The following is a 15,657-nucleotide window of genomic DNA, read 5'->3' on the forward strand; positions in this document are numbered from 1 at the left end:
TAGCGCCTCCACGCACGCTGCGTCTTTGGGCAAGACTAGTCGCCGCGGCCGCAAGGTTACTCACACGATAGAGATGAGCATTCGTTTTAAGGCAGTGTAGTGGAGCACTCCGCGTGTGTAGCAGTTTTTTCGGTTGTATCCGACGTCGCTGGGTGGCAATCCCACTTTCCCCTGCAGAAAAGTGCTCGGGCAGCTCGACGAGCATCGCTGGTTCAATGGCATGTGCCTCAGTAGTGCAGTAGGCAGCGCGTAAGTCTCATAATCTTAAGGCTTGCCGGCACGATAGCTCAGCGTGTTCGGTCTGAGAGTTATCTGCCCTCTGTAATAAAAGACCGAGTCAACGATGAACTTGAACGGGCGCCATCGGACGTCCGCCCCCAACAAATGCAACGAAAGAAATGAGAAGAAAAAAAAAAAAAAATTGGTGAATGCTCGCTTAGCATGCGGACGGCCCGGGTTCGATTCCCGGCCGGTGCATCGTTCTGCTGTTCTCGCTATAATGCTGCCGCGCCGATTCCTCGCCTGAGCTGCGTCAGCCTCAGGAATGTATAGCAGGATTCGCTGTGAGAGGAACCATACACGCAGCACGCAATAGACCGTACTTGAACGGTCGCATGCTATTTCTGAACTCTGACGTCGGCCTGTCCCAACAGGCCGCTGTGTTCAGGTGCCGCAAGGGCGATGTACTGTAACCTCGGGCAGTGCTGCGTTCCGTTGAAAAAGCTGCGGCAGCAGTTTAATCTAGCAAGTAGGGAAAGCACGTGTAGCAACACAACAGATTCTTGAGAAAGCGCGAACTGTCTATCTCTAATATGAGAGACTTACCAAGTTTTCTGTAACGTTACTTGCAACGTGCCTCGGTAGCGCAGTAGGTAGCGCGTAAGTCTCATAATCTTAAGGTCGTGAGTTCGATCCTCACCCGGGGCATTTAATTTGCTGTACATCATGGCTGAATTAACGGCGTTGCTGTTGCTAGGGAACGAACTTAATTGTCGTTCGTTATCCATAAGGAGTCTACGCCTCAGCGTCAATACGTTTATTTCCAATTATGACAACGTACAACTTTGATCTTTCTCTTCCCTTGTTAGGAGTAAAATAATGAATAGTCAATTTCGGGCTGTGCGCCATGCCAGTCTGTAGGCGCAAATATGCTCGCAAACGGAGAACTGCACTGAGTCCAGATTCAGCACGAAATACGAGAGGAGACGGAGAAAAGCTGACGCTTATCGAGCAAATCCGGTGTGGTCTAGTGGCTAGGATACCTGGCTTTCACCCAGGAGGCCCGGGTTCGATTCCCGGTACCGGAACGGAAGTTTTTGCGCACACAACGCTCCATGTTTTGGCCTTCGAACTGTCGTTTGTCGCCCACCTTCCGAAGCTTCGACCGAACGTAATCGGGGAAAACAGGCACATGATGCAATTACTGTCGGCACCGGAATAAAGGGAGAAGAGGCACTGGTCCGTTGTTGGGCTGCTACCAGCGTCAGTGGGAAGTCGGTGAAGTCGCCAGTTGCGCCAGAAGCCAGAAATTACCGTAGTACGCCTACACACGCGTTCCAGTTATTTACATTGCTTGCAGCCGCTCCATCCACAACGAGCGTGAGCCCAGATAGCTCAGTCGGTAGAGCATTAGGCTTTTAACCTAAGGGTCCAGGGTTCAAGTCCCTGTCCGGGCGAAGATTTTAACGTTTCCGTAATGGCTCGTCTCGTAGCGATGGTAGCCCTGCCGTAATCAGTGCACGGAGTTCGTTTCCTGTCAACATTCTGCGCAGACCCAGGGAAACTTGGGTTACGAGCAGTCGTGGCCGAGTGGTTAAGGCGTCTGACTAGAAATCAGATTCCCTCTGGGAGCGTAGGTTCGAGTCCTACCGACTGCGTCGGATTTTTCTTTTTTTGTTTAAGAACAACGAGCAGAAAATTTCGCAGATTGCCTGTCGTTTTGGTACCTCTCCACACCTCGCCTCTCACAGCCGTTTATAGTGCCTGTCCTTTTGATAAGGGCGAATTCCAAGCGTCAGCTTTCGCGTCAGCCGAGCAAAGTCGGGACAAGTCGGGACATACTACAGGATGGTCTGCGTGGAGCTACGACGAAAAAAACCTTCATTTAACAGCACGCGGCTCACATACTCATACGAAAAAAACTAGCGCCACTTGCGGTGGCCGGGAATCGAACCCGGATCAACTGCTTGGAAGGCAACTATGCTCACCATTACACCACCACCGCACAGCCGCTGCTCGCAACGCCCCGCTGTGTCGCCTTCCTGCCCGCCAGCAGCGGCCCACGGTGATAGTAGCTGCAGGCGCTTTTCGAGGTAGGAGGGCGCATCCACACGCATTCGGGTAGCGCCTCCACGCACGCTGCGTCTTTGGGCAAGACTAGTCGCCGCGGCCGCAAGGTTACTCACACGATAGAGATGAGCATTCGTTTTAAGGCAGTGTAGTGGAGCACTCCGCGTGTGTAGCAGTTTTTTCGGTTGTATCCGACGTCGCTGGGTGGCAATCCCACTTTCCCCTGCAGAAAAGTGCTCGGGCAGCTCGACGAGCATCGCTGGTTCAATGGCATGTGCCTCAGTAGTGCAGTAGGCAGCGCGTAAGTCTCATAATCTTAAGGCTTGCCGGCACGATAGCTCAGCGTGTTCGGTCTGAGAGTTATCTGCCCTCTGTAATAAAAGACCGAGTCAACGATGAACTTGAACGGGCGCCATCGGACGTCCGCCCCCAACAAATGCAACGAAAGAAATGAGAAGAAAAAAAAAAAAAAATTGGTGAATGCTCGCTTAGCATGCGGACGGCCCGGGTTCGATTCCCGGCCGGTGCATCGTTCTGCTGTTCTCGCTATAATGCTGCCGCGCCGATTCCTCGCCTGAGCTGCGTCAGCCTCAGGAATGTATAGCAGGATTCGCTGTGAGAGGAACCATACACGCAGCACGCAATAGACCGTACTTGAACGGTCGCATGCTATTTCTGAACTCTGACGTCGGCCTGTCCCAACAGGCCGCTGTGTTCAGGTGCCGCAAGGGCGATGTACTGTAACCTCGGGCAGTGCTGCGTTCCGTTGAAAAAGCTGCGGCAGCAGTTTAATCTAGCAAGTAGGGAAAGCACGTGTAGCAACACAACAGATTCTTGAGAAAGCGCGAACTGTCTATCTCTAATATGAGAGACTTACCAAGTTTTCTGTAACGTTACTTGCAACGTGCCTCGGTAGCGCAGTAGGTAGCGCGTAAGTCTCATAATCTTAAGGTCGTGAGTTCGATCCTCACCCAGGGCATTTAATTTGCTGTACATCATGGCTGAATTAACGGCGTTGCTGTTGCTAGGGAACGAACTTAATTGTAATTCGTTATCCATAAGGAGTCTACGCCTCAGCGTCAATACGTTTATTTCCAATTATGACAACGTACAACTTTGATCTTTCTCTTCCCTTGTTAGGAGTAAAATAATGAATAGTCAATTTCGGGCTGTGCGCCATGCCAGTCTGTAGGCGCAAATATGCTCGCAAACGGAGAACTGCACTGAGTCCAGATTCAGCACGAAATACGAGAGGAGACGGAGAAAAGCTCACGCTTATCGAGCAAATCCGGTGTGGTCTAGTGGCTAGGATACCTGGCTTTCACCCAGGAGGCCCGGGTTCGATTCCCGGTACCGGAACGGAAGTTTTTGCGCACACAACGCTCCATGTTTTGGCCTTCGAACTGTCGTTTGTCGCCCACCTTCCGAAGCTTCGACCGAACGTAATCGGGGAAAACAGGCACATGATGCAATTACTGTCGGCACCGGAATAAAGGGAGAAGAGGCACTGGTCCGTTGTTGGGCTGCTACCAGCGTCAGTGGGAAGTCGGTGAAGTCGCCAGTTGCGCCAGAAGCCAGAAATTACCGTAGTACGCCTACACACGCGTTCCAGTTATTTACATTGCTTGCAGCCGCTCCATCCACAACGAGCGTGAGCCCGGATAGCTCAGTCGGTAGAGCATTAGGCTTTTAACCTAAGGGTCCAGGGTTCAAGTCCCTGTCCGGGCGAAGATTTTAACGTTTCCGTAATGGCTCGTCTCGTAGCGATGGTAGCCCTGCCGTAATCAGTGCACGGAGTTCGTTTCCTGTCAACATTCTGCGCAGACCGGTTGGATTTTTCACGATTCCAGGGAAACTTGGGTTACGAGCAGTCGTGGCCGAGTGGTTAAGGCGTCTGACTAGAAATCAGATTCCCTCTGGGAGCGTAGGTTCGAGTCCTACCGACTGCGTCGGATTTTTCTTTTTTTGTTTAAGAACAACGAGCAGAAAATTTCGCAGATTGCCTGTCGTTTTGGTACCTCTCCACACCTCGCCTCTCACAGCCGTTTATAGTGCCTGTCCTTTTGATAAGGGCGAATTCCAAGCGTCAGCTTTCGCGTCAGCCGAGCAAAGTCGGGACAAGTCGGGACATACTACAGGATGGTCTGCGTGGAGCTACGACGAAAAAAACCTTCATTTAACAGCACGCGGCTCACATACTCATACGAAAAAAACTAGCGCCACTTGCGGTGGCCGGGAATCGAACCCGGATCAACTGCTTGGAAGGCAACTATGCTCACCATTACACCACCACCGCACAGCCGCTGCTCGCAACGCCCCGCTGTGTCGCCTTCCTGCCCGCCAGCAGCGGCCCACGGTGATAGTAGCTGCAGGCGCTTTTCGAGGTAGGAGGGCGCATCCACACGCATTCGGGTAGCGCCTCCACGCACGCTGCGTCTTTGGGCAAGACTAGTCGCCGCGGCCGCAAGGTTACTCACACGATAGAGATGAGCATTCGTTTTAAGGCAGTGTAGTGGAGCACTCCGCGTGTGTAGCAGTTTTTTCGGTTGTATCCGACGTCGCTGGGTGGCAATCCCACTTTCCCCTGCAGAAAAGTGCTCGGGCAGCTCGACGAGCATCGCTGGTTCAATGGCATGTGCCTCAGTAGTGCAGTAGGCAGCGCGTAAGTCTCATAATCTTAAGGCTTGCCGGCACGATAGCTCAGCGTGTTCGGTCTGAGAGTTATCTGCCCTCTGTAATAAAAGACCGAGTCAACGATGAACTTGAACGGGCGCCATCGGACGTCCGCCCCCAACAAATGCAACGAAAGAAATGAGAAGAAAAAAAAAAAAAAATTGGTGAATGCTCGCTTAGCATGCGGACGGCCCGGGTTCGATTCCCGGCCGGTGCATCGTTCTGCTGTTCTCGCTATAATGCTGCCGCGCCGATTCCTCGCCTGAGCTGCGTCAGCCTCAGGAATGTATAGCAGGATTCGCTGTGAGAGGAACCATACACGCAGCACGCAATAGACCGTACTTGAACGGTCGCATGCTATTTCTGAACTCTGACGTCGGCCTGTCCCAACAGGCCGCTGTGTTCAGGTGCCGCAAGGGCGATGTACTGTAACCTCGGGCAGTGCTGCGTTCCGTTGAAAAAGCTGCGGCAGCAGTTTAATCTAGCAAGTAGGGAAAGCACGTGTAGCAACACAACAGATTCTTGAGAAAGCGCGAACTGTCTATCTCTAATATGAGAGACTTACCAAGTTTTCTGTAACGTTACTTGCAACGTGCCTCGGTAGCGCAGTAGGTAGCGCGTAAGTCTCATAATCTTAAGGTCGTGAGTTCGATCCTCACCCAGGGCATTTAATTTGCTGTACATCATGGCTGAATTAACGGCGTTGCTGTTGCTAGGGAACGAACTTAATTGTAATTCGTTATCCATAAGGAGTCTACGCCTCAGCGTCAATACGTTTATTTCCAATTATGACAACGTACAACTTTGATCTTTCTCTTCCCTTGTTAGGAGTAAAATAATGAATAGTCAATTTCGGGCTGTGCGCCATGCCAGTCTGTAGGCGCAAATATGCTCGCAAACGGAGAACTGCACTGAGTCCAGATTCAGCACGAAATACGAGAGGAGACGGAGAAAAGCTCACGCTTATCGAGCAAATCCGGTGTGGTCTAGTGGCTAGGATACCTGGCTTTCACCCAGGAGGCCCGGGTTCGATTCCCGGTACCGGAACGGAAGTTTTTGCGCACACAACGCTCCATGTTTTGGCCTTCGAACTGTCGTTTGTCGCCCACCTTCCGAAGCTTCGACCGAACGTAATCGGGGAAAACAGGCACATGATGCAATTACTGTCGGCACCGGAATAAAGGGAGAAGAGGCACTGGTCCGTTGTTGGGCTGCTACCAGCGTCAGTGGGAAGTCGGTGAAGTCGCCAGTTGCGCCAGAAGCCAGAAATTACCGTAGTACGCCTACACACGCGTTCCAGTTATTTACATTGCTTGCAGCCGCTCCATCCACAACGAGCGTGAGCCCGGATAGCTCAGTCGGTAGAGCATTAGGCTTTTAACCTAAGGGTCCAGGGTTCAAGTCCCTGTCCGGGCGAAGATTTTAACGTTTCCGTAATGGCTCGTCTCGTAGCGATGGTAGCCCTGCCGTAATCAGTGCACGGAGTTCGTTTCCTGTCAACATTCTGCGCAGACCGGTTGGATTTTTCACGATTCCAGGGAAACTTGGGTTACGAGCAGTCGTGGCCGAGTGGTTAAGGCGTCTGACTAGAAATCAGATTCCCTCTGGGAGCGTAGGTTCGAGTCCTACCGACTGCGTCGGATTTTTCTTTTTTTGTTTAAGAACAACGAGCAGAAAATTTCGCAGATTGCCTGTCGTTTTGGTACCTCTCCACACCTCGCCTCTCACAGCCGTTTATAGTGCCTGTCCTTTTGATAAGGGCGAATTCCAAGCGTCAGCTTTCGCGTCAGCCGAGCAAAGTCGGGACAAGTCGGGACATACTACAGGATGGTCTGCGTGGAGCTACGACGAAAAAAACCTTCATTTAACAGCACGCGGCTCACATACTCATACGAAAAAAACTAGCGCCACTTGCGGTGGCCGGGAATCGAACCCGGATCAACTGCTTGGAAGGCAACTATGCTCACCATTACACCACCACCGCACAGCCGCTGGTCGCAACGCCCCGCTGTGTCGCCTTCCTGCCCGCCAGCAGCGGCCCACGGTGATAGTAGCTGCAGGCGCTTTTCGAGGTAGGAGGGCGCATCCACACGCATTCGGGTAGCGCCTCCACGCACGCTGCGTCTTTGGGCAAGACTAGTCGCCGCGGCCGCAAGGTTACTCACACGATAGAGATGAGCATTCGTTTTAAGGCAGTGTAGTGGAGCACTCCGCGTGTGTAGCAGTTTTTTCGGTTGTATCCGACGTCGCTGGGTGGCAATCCCACTTTCCCCTGCAGAAAAGTGCTCGGGCAGCTCGACGAGCATCGCTGGTTCAATGGCATGTGCCTCAGTAGTGCAGTAGGCAGCGCGTAAGTCTCATAATCTTAAGGCTTGCCGGCACGATAGCTCAGCGTGTTCGGTCTGAGAGTTATCTGCCCTCTGTAATAAAAGACCGAGTCAACGATGAACTTGAACGGGCGCCATCGGACGTCCGCCCCCAACAAATGCAACGAAAGAAATGAGAAGAAAAAAAAAAAAAAAAATTGGTGAATGCTCGCTTAGCATGCGGACGGCCCGGGTTCGATTCCCGGCCGGTGCATCGTTCTGCTGTTCTCGCTATAATGCTGCCGCGCCGATTCCTCGCCTGAGCTGCGTCAGCCTCAGGAATGTATAGCAGGATTCGCTGTGAGAGGAACCATACACGCAGCACGCAATAGACCGTACTTGAACGGTCGCATGCTATTTCTGAACTCTGACGTCGGCCTGTCCCAACAGGCCGCTGTGTTCAGGTGCCGCAAGGGCGATGTACTGTAACCTCGGGCAGTGCTGCGTTCCGTTGAAAAAGCTGCGGCAGCAGTTTAATCTAGCAAGTAGGGAAAGCACGTGTAGCAACACAACAGATTCTTGAGAAAGCGCGAACTGTCTATCTCTAATATGAGAGACTTACCAAGTTTTCTGTAACGTTACTTGCAACGTGCCTCGGTAGCGCAGTAGGTAGCGCGTAAGTCTCATAATCTTAAGGTCGTGAGTTCGATCCTCACCCAGGGCATTTAATTTGCTGTACATCATGGCTGAATTAACGGCGTTGCTGTTGCTAGGGAACGAACTTAATTGTAATTCGTTATCCATAAGGAGTCTACGCCTCAGCGTCAATACGTTTATTTCCAATTATGACAACGTACAACTTTGATCTTTCTCTTCCCTTGTTAGGAGTAAAATAATGAATAGTCAATTTCGGGCTGTGCGCCATGCCAGTCTGTAGGCGCAAATATGCTCGCAAACGGAGAACTGCACTGAGTCCAGATTCAGCACGAAATACGAGAGGAGACGGAGAAAAGCTCACGCTTATCGAGCAAATCCGGTGTGGTCTAGTGGCTAGGATACCTGGCTTTCACCCAGGAGGCCCGGGTTCGATTCCCGGTACCGGAACGGAAGTTTTTGCGCACACAACGCTCCATGTTTTGGCCTTCGAACTGTCGTTTGTCGCCCACCTTCCGAAGCTTCGACCGAACGTAATCGGGGAAAACAGGCACATGATGCAATTACTGTCGGCACCGGAATAAAGGGAGAAGAGGCACTGGTCCGTTGTTGGGCTGCTACCAGCGTCAGTGGGAAGTCGGTGAAGTCGCCAGTTGCGCCAGAAGCCAGAAATTACCGTAGTACGCCTACACACGCGTTCCAGTTATTTACATTGCTTGCAGCCGCTCCATCCACAACGAGCGTGAGCCCGGATAGCTCAGTCGGTAGAGCATTAGGCTTTTAACCTAAGGGTCCAGGGTTCAAGTCCCTGTCCGGGCGAAGATTTTAACGTTTCCGTAATGGCTCGTCTCGTAGCGATGGTAGCCCTGCCGTAATCAGTGCACGGAGTTCGTTTCCTGTCAACATTCTGCGCAGACCGGTTGGATTTTTCACGATTCCAGGGAAACTTGGGTTACGAGCAGTCGTGGCCGAGTGGTTAAGGCGTCTGACTAGAAATCAGATTCCCTCTGGGAGCGTAGGTTCGAGTCCTACCGACTGCGTCGGATTTTTCTTTTTTTGTTTAAGAACAACGAGCAGAAAATTTCGCAGATTGCCTGTCGTTTTGGTACCTCTCCACACCTCGCCTCTCACAGCCGTTTATAGTGCCTGTCCTTTTGATAAGGGCGAATTCCAAGCGTCAGCTTTCGCGTCAGCCGAGCAAAGTCGGGACAAGTCGGGACATACTACAGGATGGTCTGCGTGGAGCTACGACGAAAAAAACCTTCATTTAACAGCACGCGGCTCACATACTCATACGAAAAAAACTAGCGCCACTTGCGGTGGCCGGGAATCGAACCCGGATCAACTGCTTGGAAGGCAACTATGCTCACCATTACACCACCACCGCACAGCCGCTGGTCGCAACGCCCCGCTGTGTCGCCTTCCTGCCCGCCAGCAGCGGCCCACGGTGATAGTAGCTGCAGGCGCTTTTCGAGGTAGGAGGGCGCATCCACACGCATTCGGGTAGCGCCTCCACGCACGCTGCGTCTTTGGGCAAGACTAGTCGCCGCGGCCGCAAGGTTACTCACACGATAGAGATGAGCATTCGTTTTAAGGCAGTGTAGTGGAGCACTCCGCGTGTGTAGCAGTTTTTTCGGTTGTATCCGACGTCGCTGGGTGGCAATCCCACTTTCCCCTGCAGAAAAGTGCTCGGGCAGCTCGACGAGCATCGCTGGTTCAATGGCATGTGCCTCAGTAGTGCAGTAGGCAGCGCGTAAGTCTCATAATCTTAAGGCTTGCCGGCACGATAGCTCAGCGTGTTCGGTCTGAGAGTTATCTGCCCTCTGTAATAAAAGACCGAGTCAACGATGAACTTGAACGGGCGCCATCGGACGTCCGCCCCCAACAAATGCAACGAAAGAAATGAGAAGAAAAAAAAAAAAAAAATTGGTGAATGCTCGCTTAGCATGCGGACGGCCCGGGTTCGATTCCCGGCCGGTGCATCGTTCTGCTGTTCTCGCTATAATGCTGCCGCGCCGATTCCTCGCCTGAGCTGCGTCAGCCTCAGGAATGTATAGCAGGATTCGCTGTGAGAGGAACCATACACGCAGCACGCAATAGACCGTACTTGAACGGTCGCATGCTATTTCTGAACTCTGACGTCGGCCTGTCCCAACAGGCCGCTGTGTTCAGGTGCCGCAAGGGCGATGTACTGTAACCTCGGGCAGTGCTGCGTTCCGTTGAAAAAGCTGCGGCAGCAGTTTAATCTAGCAAGTAGGGAAAGCACGTGTAGCAACACAACAGATTCTTGAGAAAGCGCGAACTGTCTATCTCTAATATGAGAGACTTACCAAGTTTTCTGTAACGTTACTTGCAACGTGCCTCGGTAGCGCAGTAGGTAGCGCGTAAGTCTCATAATCTTAAGGTCGTGAGTTCGATCCTCACCCAGGGCATTTAATTTGCTGTACATCATGGCTGAATTAACGGCGTTGCTGTTGCTAGGGAACGAACTTAATTGTAATTCGTTATCCATAAGGAGTCTACGCCTCAGCGTCAATACGTTTATTTCCAATTATGACAACGTACAACTTTGATCTTTCTCTTCCCTTGTTAGGAGTAAAATAATGAATAGTCAATTTCGGGCTGTGCGCCATGCCAGTCTGTAGGCGCAAATATGCTCGCAAACGGAGAACTGCACTGAGTCCAGATTCAGCACGAAATACGAGAGGAGACGGAGAAAAGCTGACGCTTATCGAGCAAATCCGGTGTGGTCTAGTGGCTAGGATACCTGGCTTTCACCCAGGAGGCCCGGGTTCGATTCCCGGTACCGGAACGGAAGTTTTTGCGCACACAACGCTCCATGTTTTGGCCTTCGAACTGTCGTTTGTCGCCCACCTTCCGAAGCTTCGACCGAACGTAATCGGGGAAAACAGGCACATGATGCAATTACTGTCGGCACCGGAATAAAGGGAGAAGAGGCACTGGTCCGTTGTTGGGCTGCTACCAGCGTCAGTGGGAAGTCGGTGAAGTCGCCAGTTGCGCCAGAAGCCAGAAATTACCGTAGTACGCCTACACACGCGTTCCAGTTATTTACATTGCTTGCAGCCGCTCCATCCACAACGAGCGTGAGCCCGGATAGCTCAGTCGGTAGAGCATTAGGCTTTTAACCTAAGGGTCCAGGGTTCAAGTCCCTGTCCGGGCGAAGATTTTAACGTTTCCGTAATGGCTCGTCTCGTAGCGATGGTAGCCCTGCCGTAATCAGTGCACGGAGTTCGTTTCCTGTCAACATTCTGCGCAGACCGGTTGGATTTTTCACGATTCCAGGGAAACTTGGGTTACGAGCAGTCGTGGCCGAGTGGTTAAGGCGTCTGACTAGAAATCAGATTCCCTCTGGGAGCGTAGGTTCGAGTCCTACCGACTGCGTCGGATTTTTCTTTTTTTGTTTAAGAACAACGAGCAGAAAATTTCGCAGATTGCCTGTCGTTTTGGTACCTCTCCACACCTCGCCTCTCACAGCCGTTTATAGTGCCTGTCCTTTTGATAAGGGCGAATTCCAAGCGTCAGCTTTCGCGTCAGCCGAGCAAAGTCGGGACAAGTCGGGACATACTACAGGATGGTCTGCGTGGAGCTACGACGAAAAAAACCTTCATTTAACAGCACGCGGCTCACATACTCATACGAAAAAAACTAGCGCCACTTGCGGTGGCCGGGAATCGAACCCGGATCAACTGCTTGGAAGGCAACTATGCTCACCATTACACCACCACCGCACAGCCGCTGGTCGCAACGCCCCGCTGTGTCGCCTTCCTGCCCGCCAGCAGCGGCCCACGGTGATAGTAGCTGCAGGCGCTTTTCGAGGTAGGAGGGCGCATCCACACGCATTCGGGTAGCGCCTCCACGCACGCTGCGTCTTTGGGCAAGACTAGTCGCCGCGGCCGCAAGGTTACTCACACGATAGAGATGAGCATTCGTTTTAAGGCAGTGTAGTGGAGCACTCCGCGTGTGTAGCAGTTTTTTCGGTTGTATCCGACGTCGCTGGGTGGCAATCCCACTTTCCCCTGCAGAAAAGTGCTCGGGCAGCTCGACGAGCATCGCTGGTTCAATGGCATGTGCCTCAGTAGTGCAGTAGGCAGCGCGTAAGTCTCATAATCTTAAGGCTTGCCGGCACGATAGCTCAGCGTGTTCGGTCTGAGAGTTATCTGCCCTCTGTAATAAAAGACCGAGTCAACGATGAACTTGAACGGGCGCCATCGGACGTCCGCCCCCAACAAATGCAACGAAAGAAATGAGAAGAAAAAAAAAAAAAAAATTGGTGAATGCTCGCTTAGCATGCGGACGGCCCGGGTTCGATTCCCGGCCGGTGCATCGTTCTGCTGTTCTCGCTATAATGCTGCCGCGCCGATTCCTCGCCTGAGCTGCGTCAGCCTCAGGAATGTATAGCAGGATTCGCTGTGAGAGGAACCATACACGCAGCACGCAATAGACCGTACTTGAACGGTCGCATGCTATTTCTGAACTCTGACGTCGGCCTGTCCCAACAGGCCGCTGTGTTCAGGTGCCGCAAGGGCGATGTACTGTAACCTCGGGCAGTGCTGCGTTCCGTTGAAAAAGCTGCGGCAGCAGTTTAATCTAGCAAGTAGGGAAAGCACGTGTAGCAACACAACAGATTCTTGAGAAAGCGCGAACTGTCTATCTCTAATATGAGAGACTTACCAAGTTTTCTGTAACGTTACTTGCAACGTGCCTCGGTAGCGCAGTAGGTAGCGCGTAAGTCTCATAATCTTAAGGTCGTGAGTTCGATCCTCACCCAGGGCATTTAATTTGCTGTACATCATGGCTGAATTAACGGCGTTGCTGTTGCTAGGGAACGAACTTAATTGTAATTCGTTATCCATAAGGAGTCTACGCCTCAGCGTCAATACGTTTATTTCCAATTATGACAACGTACAACTTTGATCTTTCTCTTCCCTTGTTAGGAGTAAAATAATGAATAGTCAATTTCGGGCTGTGCGCCATGCCAGTCTGTAGGCGCAAATATGCTCGCAAACGGAGAACTGCACTGAGTCCAGATTCAGCACGAAATACGAGAGGAGACGGAGAAAAGCTGACGCTTATCGAGCAAATCCGGTGTGGTCTAGTGGCTAGGATACCTGGCTTTCACCCAGGAGGCCCGGGTTCGATTCCCGGTACCGGAACGGAAGTTTTTGCGCACACAACGCTCCATGTTTTGGCCTTCGAACTGTCGTTTGTCGCCCACCTTCCGAAGCTTCGACCGAACGTAATCGGGGAAAACAGGCACATGATGCAATTACTGTCGGCACCGGAATAAAGGGAGAAGAGGCACTGGTCCGTTGTTGGGCTGCTACCAGCGTCAGTGGGAAGTCGGTGAAGTCGCCAGTTGCGCCAGAAGCCAGAAATTACCGTAGTACGCCTACACACGCGTTCCAGTTATTTACATTGCTTGCAGCCGCTCCATCCACAACGAGCGTGAGCCCGGATAGCTCAGTCGGTAGAGCATTAGGCTTTTAACCTAAGGGTCCAGGGTTCAAGTCCCTGTCCGGGCGAAGATTTTAACGTTTCCGTAATGGCTCGTCTCGTAGCGATGGTAGCCCTGCCGTAATCAGTGCACGGAGTTCGTTTCCTGTCAACATTCTGCGCAGACCGGTTGGATTTTTCACGATTCCAGGGAAACTTGGGTTACGAGCAGTCGTGGCCGAGTGGTTAAGGCGTCTGACTAGAAATCAGATTCCCTCTGGGAGCGTAGGTTCGAGTCCTACCGACTGCGTCGGATTTTTCTTTTTTTGTTTAAGAACAACGAGCAGAAAATTTCGCAGATTGCCTGTCGTTTTGGTACCTCTCCACACCTCGCCTCTCACAGCCGTTTATAGTGCCTGTCCTTTTGATAAGGGCGAATTCCAAGCGTCAGCTTTCGCGTCAGCCGAGCAAAGTCGGGACAAGTCGGGACATACTACAGGATGGTCTGCGTGGAGCTACGACGAAAAAAACCTTCATTTAACAGCACGCGGCTCACATACTCATACGAAAAAAACTAGCGCCACTTGCGGTGGCCGGGAATCGAACCCGGATAAACTGCTTGGAAGGCAACTATGCTCACCATTACACCACCACCGCACAGCCGCTGGTCGCAACGCCCCGCTGTGTCGCCTTCCTGCCCGCCAGCAGCGGCCCACGGTGATAGTAGCTGCAGGCGCTTTTCGAGGTAGGAGGGCGCATCCACACGCATTCGGGTAGCGCCTCCACGCACGCTGCGTCTTTGGGCAAGACTAGTCGCCGCGGCCGCAAGGTTACTCACACGATAGAGATGAGCATTCGTTTTAAGGCAGTGTAGTGGAGCACTCCGCGTGTGTAGCAGTTTTTTCGGTTGTATCCGACGTCGCTGGGTGGCAATCCCACTTTCCCCTGCAGAAAAGTGCTCGGGCAGCTCGACGAGCATCGCTGGTTCAATGGCATGTGCCTCAGTAGTGCAGTAGGCAGCGCGTAAGTCTCATAATCTTAAGGCTTGCCGGCACGATAGCTCAGCGTGTTCGGTCTGAGAGTTATCTGCCCTCTGTAATAAAAGACCGAGTCAACGATGAACTTGAACGGGCGCCATCGGACGTCCGCCCCCAACAAATGCAACGAAAGAAATGAGAAGAAAAAAAAAAAAAAAATTGGTGAATGCTCGCTTAGCATGCGGACGGCCCGGGTTCGATTCCCGGCCGGTGCATCGTTCTGCTGTTCTCGCTATAATGCTGCCGCGCCGATTCCTCGCCTGAGCTGCGTCAGCCTCAGGAATGTATAGCAGGATTCGCTGTGAGAGGAACCATACACGCAGCACGCAATAGACCGTACTTGAACGGTCGCATGCTATTTCTGAACTCTGACGTCGGCCTGTCCCAACAGGCCGCTGTGTTCAGGTGCCGCAAGGGCGATGTACTGTAACCTCGGGCAGTGCTGCGTTCCGTTGAAAAAGCTGCGGCAGCAGTTTAATCTAGCAAGTAGGGAAAGCACGTGTAGCAACACAACAGATTCTTGAGAAAGCGCGAACTGTCTATCTCTAATATGAGAGACTTACCAAGTTTTCTGTAACGTTACTTGCAACGTGCCTCGGTAGCGCAGTAGGTAGCGCGTAAGTCTCATAATCTTAAGGTCGTGAGTTCGATCCTCACCCAGGGCATTTAATTTGCTGTACATCATGGCTGAATTAACGGCGTTGCTGTTGCTAGGGAACGAACTTAATTGTAATTCGTTATCCATAAGGAGTCTACGCCTCAGCGTCAATACGTTTATTTCCAATTATGACAACGTACAACTTTGATCTTTCTCTTCCCTTGTTAGGAGTAAAATAATGAATAGTCAATTTCGGGCTGTGCGCCATGCCAGTCTGTAGGCGCAAATATGCTCGCAAACGGAGAACTGCACTGAGTCCAGATTCAGCACGAAATACGAGAGGAGACGGAGAAAAGCTGACGCTTATCGAGCAAATCCGGTGTGGTCTAGTGGCTAGGATACCTGGCTTTCACCCAGGAGGCCCGGGTTCGATTCCCGGTACCGGAACGGAAGTTTTTGCGCACACAACGCTCCATGTTTTGGCCTTCGAACTGTCGTTTGTCGCCCACCTTCCGAAGCTTCGACCGAACGTAATCGGGGAAAACAGGCACATGATGCAATTACTGTCGGCACCGGAATAAAGGGAGAAGAGGCACTGGTCCGTTGTTGGGCTGCTACCAGCGTCAGTGGGAAGTCGGTGAAGTCG

General features: G+C 52.1%; 32 non-coding genes across 32 annotated transcripts; 26 read left to right on the forward strand and 6 right to left on the reverse strand.

Moving 5' to 3' along the window:
- The first annotated feature begins 854 nt into the window (after nucleotides 1-854).
- Nucleotides 855-927, forward strand: Trnam-cau. The gene has a single exon. It is a non-coding gene; the product is annotated as a tRNA-Met (tRNA).
- Nucleotides 928-1,235: 308 nt separating this feature from the next.
- Trnae-uuc lies at nucleotides 1,236-1,307 on the forward strand. The gene has a single exon. It is a non-coding gene; the product is annotated as a tRNA-Glu (tRNA).
- A 296-nt stretch (nucleotides 1,308-1,603) lies between these two features.
- Trnak-uuu lies at nucleotides 1,604-1,676 on the forward strand. The gene has a single exon. It is a non-coding gene; the product is annotated as a tRNA-Lys (tRNA).
- Nucleotides 1,677-1,795: 119 nt separating this feature from the next.
- Trnas-aga lies at nucleotides 1,796-1,877 on the forward strand. The gene has a single exon. It is a non-coding gene; the product is annotated as a tRNA-Ser (tRNA).
- A 275-nt stretch (nucleotides 1,878-2,152) lies between these two features.
- Trnag-ucc lies at nucleotides 2,153-2,224 on the reverse strand. The gene has a single exon. It is a non-coding gene; the product is annotated as a tRNA-Gly (tRNA).
- A 971-nt stretch (nucleotides 2,225-3,195) lies between these two features.
- Trnam-cau lies at nucleotides 3,196-3,268 on the forward strand. The gene has a single exon. It is a non-coding gene; the product is annotated as a tRNA-Met (tRNA).
- Nucleotides 3,269-3,576: 308 nt separating this feature from the next.
- On the forward strand, nucleotides 3,577-3,648 carry Trnae-uuc. The gene has a single exon. It is a non-coding gene; the product is annotated as a tRNA-Glu (tRNA).
- Nucleotides 3,649-3,944: 296 nt separating this feature from the next.
- Nucleotides 3,945-4,017, forward strand: Trnak-uuu. The gene has a single exon. It is a non-coding gene; the product is annotated as a tRNA-Lys (tRNA).
- Nucleotides 4,018-4,156: 139 nt separating this feature from the next.
- Trnas-aga lies at nucleotides 4,157-4,238 on the forward strand. The gene has a single exon. It is a non-coding gene; the product is annotated as a tRNA-Ser (tRNA).
- A 275-nt stretch (nucleotides 4,239-4,513) lies between these two features.
- Nucleotides 4,514-4,585, reverse strand: Trnag-ucc. Its single transcript has one exon. It is a non-coding gene; the product is annotated as a tRNA-Gly (tRNA).
- A 971-nt stretch (nucleotides 4,586-5,556) lies between these two features.
- On the forward strand, nucleotides 5,557-5,629 carry Trnam-cau. Its single transcript has one exon. It is a non-coding gene; the product is annotated as a tRNA-Met (tRNA).
- A 308-nt stretch (nucleotides 5,630-5,937) lies between these two features.
- Trnae-uuc lies at nucleotides 5,938-6,009 on the forward strand. The gene has a single exon. It is a non-coding gene; the product is annotated as a tRNA-Glu (tRNA).
- Nucleotides 6,010-6,305: 296 nt separating this feature from the next.
- Nucleotides 6,306-6,378, forward strand: Trnak-uuu. Its single transcript has one exon. It is a non-coding gene; the product is annotated as a tRNA-Lys (tRNA).
- A 139-nt stretch (nucleotides 6,379-6,517) lies between these two features.
- Trnas-aga lies at nucleotides 6,518-6,599 on the forward strand. The gene has a single exon. It is a non-coding gene; the product is annotated as a tRNA-Ser (tRNA).
- A 275-nt stretch (nucleotides 6,600-6,874) lies between these two features.
- Nucleotides 6,875-6,946, reverse strand: Trnag-ucc. The gene has a single exon. It is a non-coding gene; the product is annotated as a tRNA-Gly (tRNA).
- A 973-nt stretch (nucleotides 6,947-7,919) lies between these two features.
- Nucleotides 7,920-7,992, forward strand: Trnam-cau. Its single transcript has one exon. It is a non-coding gene; the product is annotated as a tRNA-Met (tRNA).
- Nucleotides 7,993-8,300: 308 nt separating this feature from the next.
- On the forward strand, nucleotides 8,301-8,372 carry Trnae-uuc. The gene has a single exon. It is a non-coding gene; the product is annotated as a tRNA-Glu (tRNA).
- Nucleotides 8,373-8,668: 296 nt separating this feature from the next.
- Trnak-uuu lies at nucleotides 8,669-8,741 on the forward strand. The gene has a single exon. It is a non-coding gene; the product is annotated as a tRNA-Lys (tRNA).
- Nucleotides 8,742-8,880: 139 nt separating this feature from the next.
- Nucleotides 8,881-8,962, forward strand: Trnas-aga. Its single transcript has one exon. It is a non-coding gene; the product is annotated as a tRNA-Ser (tRNA).
- Nucleotides 8,963-9,237: 275 nt separating this feature from the next.
- Trnag-ucc lies at nucleotides 9,238-9,309 on the reverse strand. Its single transcript has one exon. It is a non-coding gene; the product is annotated as a tRNA-Gly (tRNA).
- A 972-nt stretch (nucleotides 9,310-10,281) lies between these two features.
- Nucleotides 10,282-10,354, forward strand: Trnam-cau. The gene has a single exon. It is a non-coding gene; the product is annotated as a tRNA-Met (tRNA).
- Nucleotides 10,355-10,662: 308 nt separating this feature from the next.
- On the forward strand, nucleotides 10,663-10,734 carry Trnae-uuc. The gene has a single exon. It is a non-coding gene; the product is annotated as a tRNA-Glu (tRNA).
- A 296-nt stretch (nucleotides 10,735-11,030) lies between these two features.
- Nucleotides 11,031-11,103, forward strand: Trnak-uuu. Its single transcript has one exon. It is a non-coding gene; the product is annotated as a tRNA-Lys (tRNA).
- Nucleotides 11,104-11,242: 139 nt separating this feature from the next.
- Nucleotides 11,243-11,324, forward strand: Trnas-aga. Its single transcript has one exon. It is a non-coding gene; the product is annotated as a tRNA-Ser (tRNA).
- Nucleotides 11,325-11,599: 275 nt separating this feature from the next.
- Trnag-ucc lies at nucleotides 11,600-11,671 on the reverse strand. Its single transcript has one exon. It is a non-coding gene; the product is annotated as a tRNA-Gly (tRNA).
- A 972-nt stretch (nucleotides 11,672-12,643) lies between these two features.
- Trnam-cau lies at nucleotides 12,644-12,716 on the forward strand. Its single transcript has one exon. It is a non-coding gene; the product is annotated as a tRNA-Met (tRNA).
- A 308-nt stretch (nucleotides 12,717-13,024) lies between these two features.
- On the forward strand, nucleotides 13,025-13,096 carry Trnae-uuc. Its single transcript has one exon. It is a non-coding gene; the product is annotated as a tRNA-Glu (tRNA).
- A 296-nt stretch (nucleotides 13,097-13,392) lies between these two features.
- Nucleotides 13,393-13,465, forward strand: Trnak-uuu. Its single transcript has one exon. It is a non-coding gene; the product is annotated as a tRNA-Lys (tRNA).
- A 139-nt stretch (nucleotides 13,466-13,604) lies between these two features.
- On the forward strand, nucleotides 13,605-13,686 carry Trnas-aga. Its single transcript has one exon. It is a non-coding gene; the product is annotated as a tRNA-Ser (tRNA).
- A 275-nt stretch (nucleotides 13,687-13,961) lies between these two features.
- Nucleotides 13,962-14,033, reverse strand: Trnag-ucc. Its single transcript has one exon. It is a non-coding gene; the product is annotated as a tRNA-Gly (tRNA).
- Nucleotides 14,034-15,005: 972 nt separating this feature from the next.
- On the forward strand, nucleotides 15,006-15,078 carry Trnam-cau. The gene has a single exon. It is a non-coding gene; the product is annotated as a tRNA-Met (tRNA).
- Nucleotides 15,079-15,386: 308 nt separating this feature from the next.
- Nucleotides 15,387-15,458, forward strand: Trnae-uuc. Its single transcript has one exon. It is a non-coding gene; the product is annotated as a tRNA-Glu (tRNA).
- Nucleotides 15,459-15,657: the final 199 nt, after the last annotated feature.

The sequence above is a fragment of the Schistocerca piceifrons genome, unplaced genomic scaffold (genome assembly GCF_021461385.2).
Source record: "Schistocerca piceifrons isolate TAMUIC-IGC-003096 unplaced genomic scaffold, iqSchPice1.1 HiC_scaffold_444, whole genome shotgun sequence".
In the NCBI taxonomy this organism is placed as follows: domain Eukaryota; kingdom Metazoa; phylum Arthropoda; class Insecta; order Orthoptera; family Acrididae; genus Schistocerca; species Schistocerca piceifrons.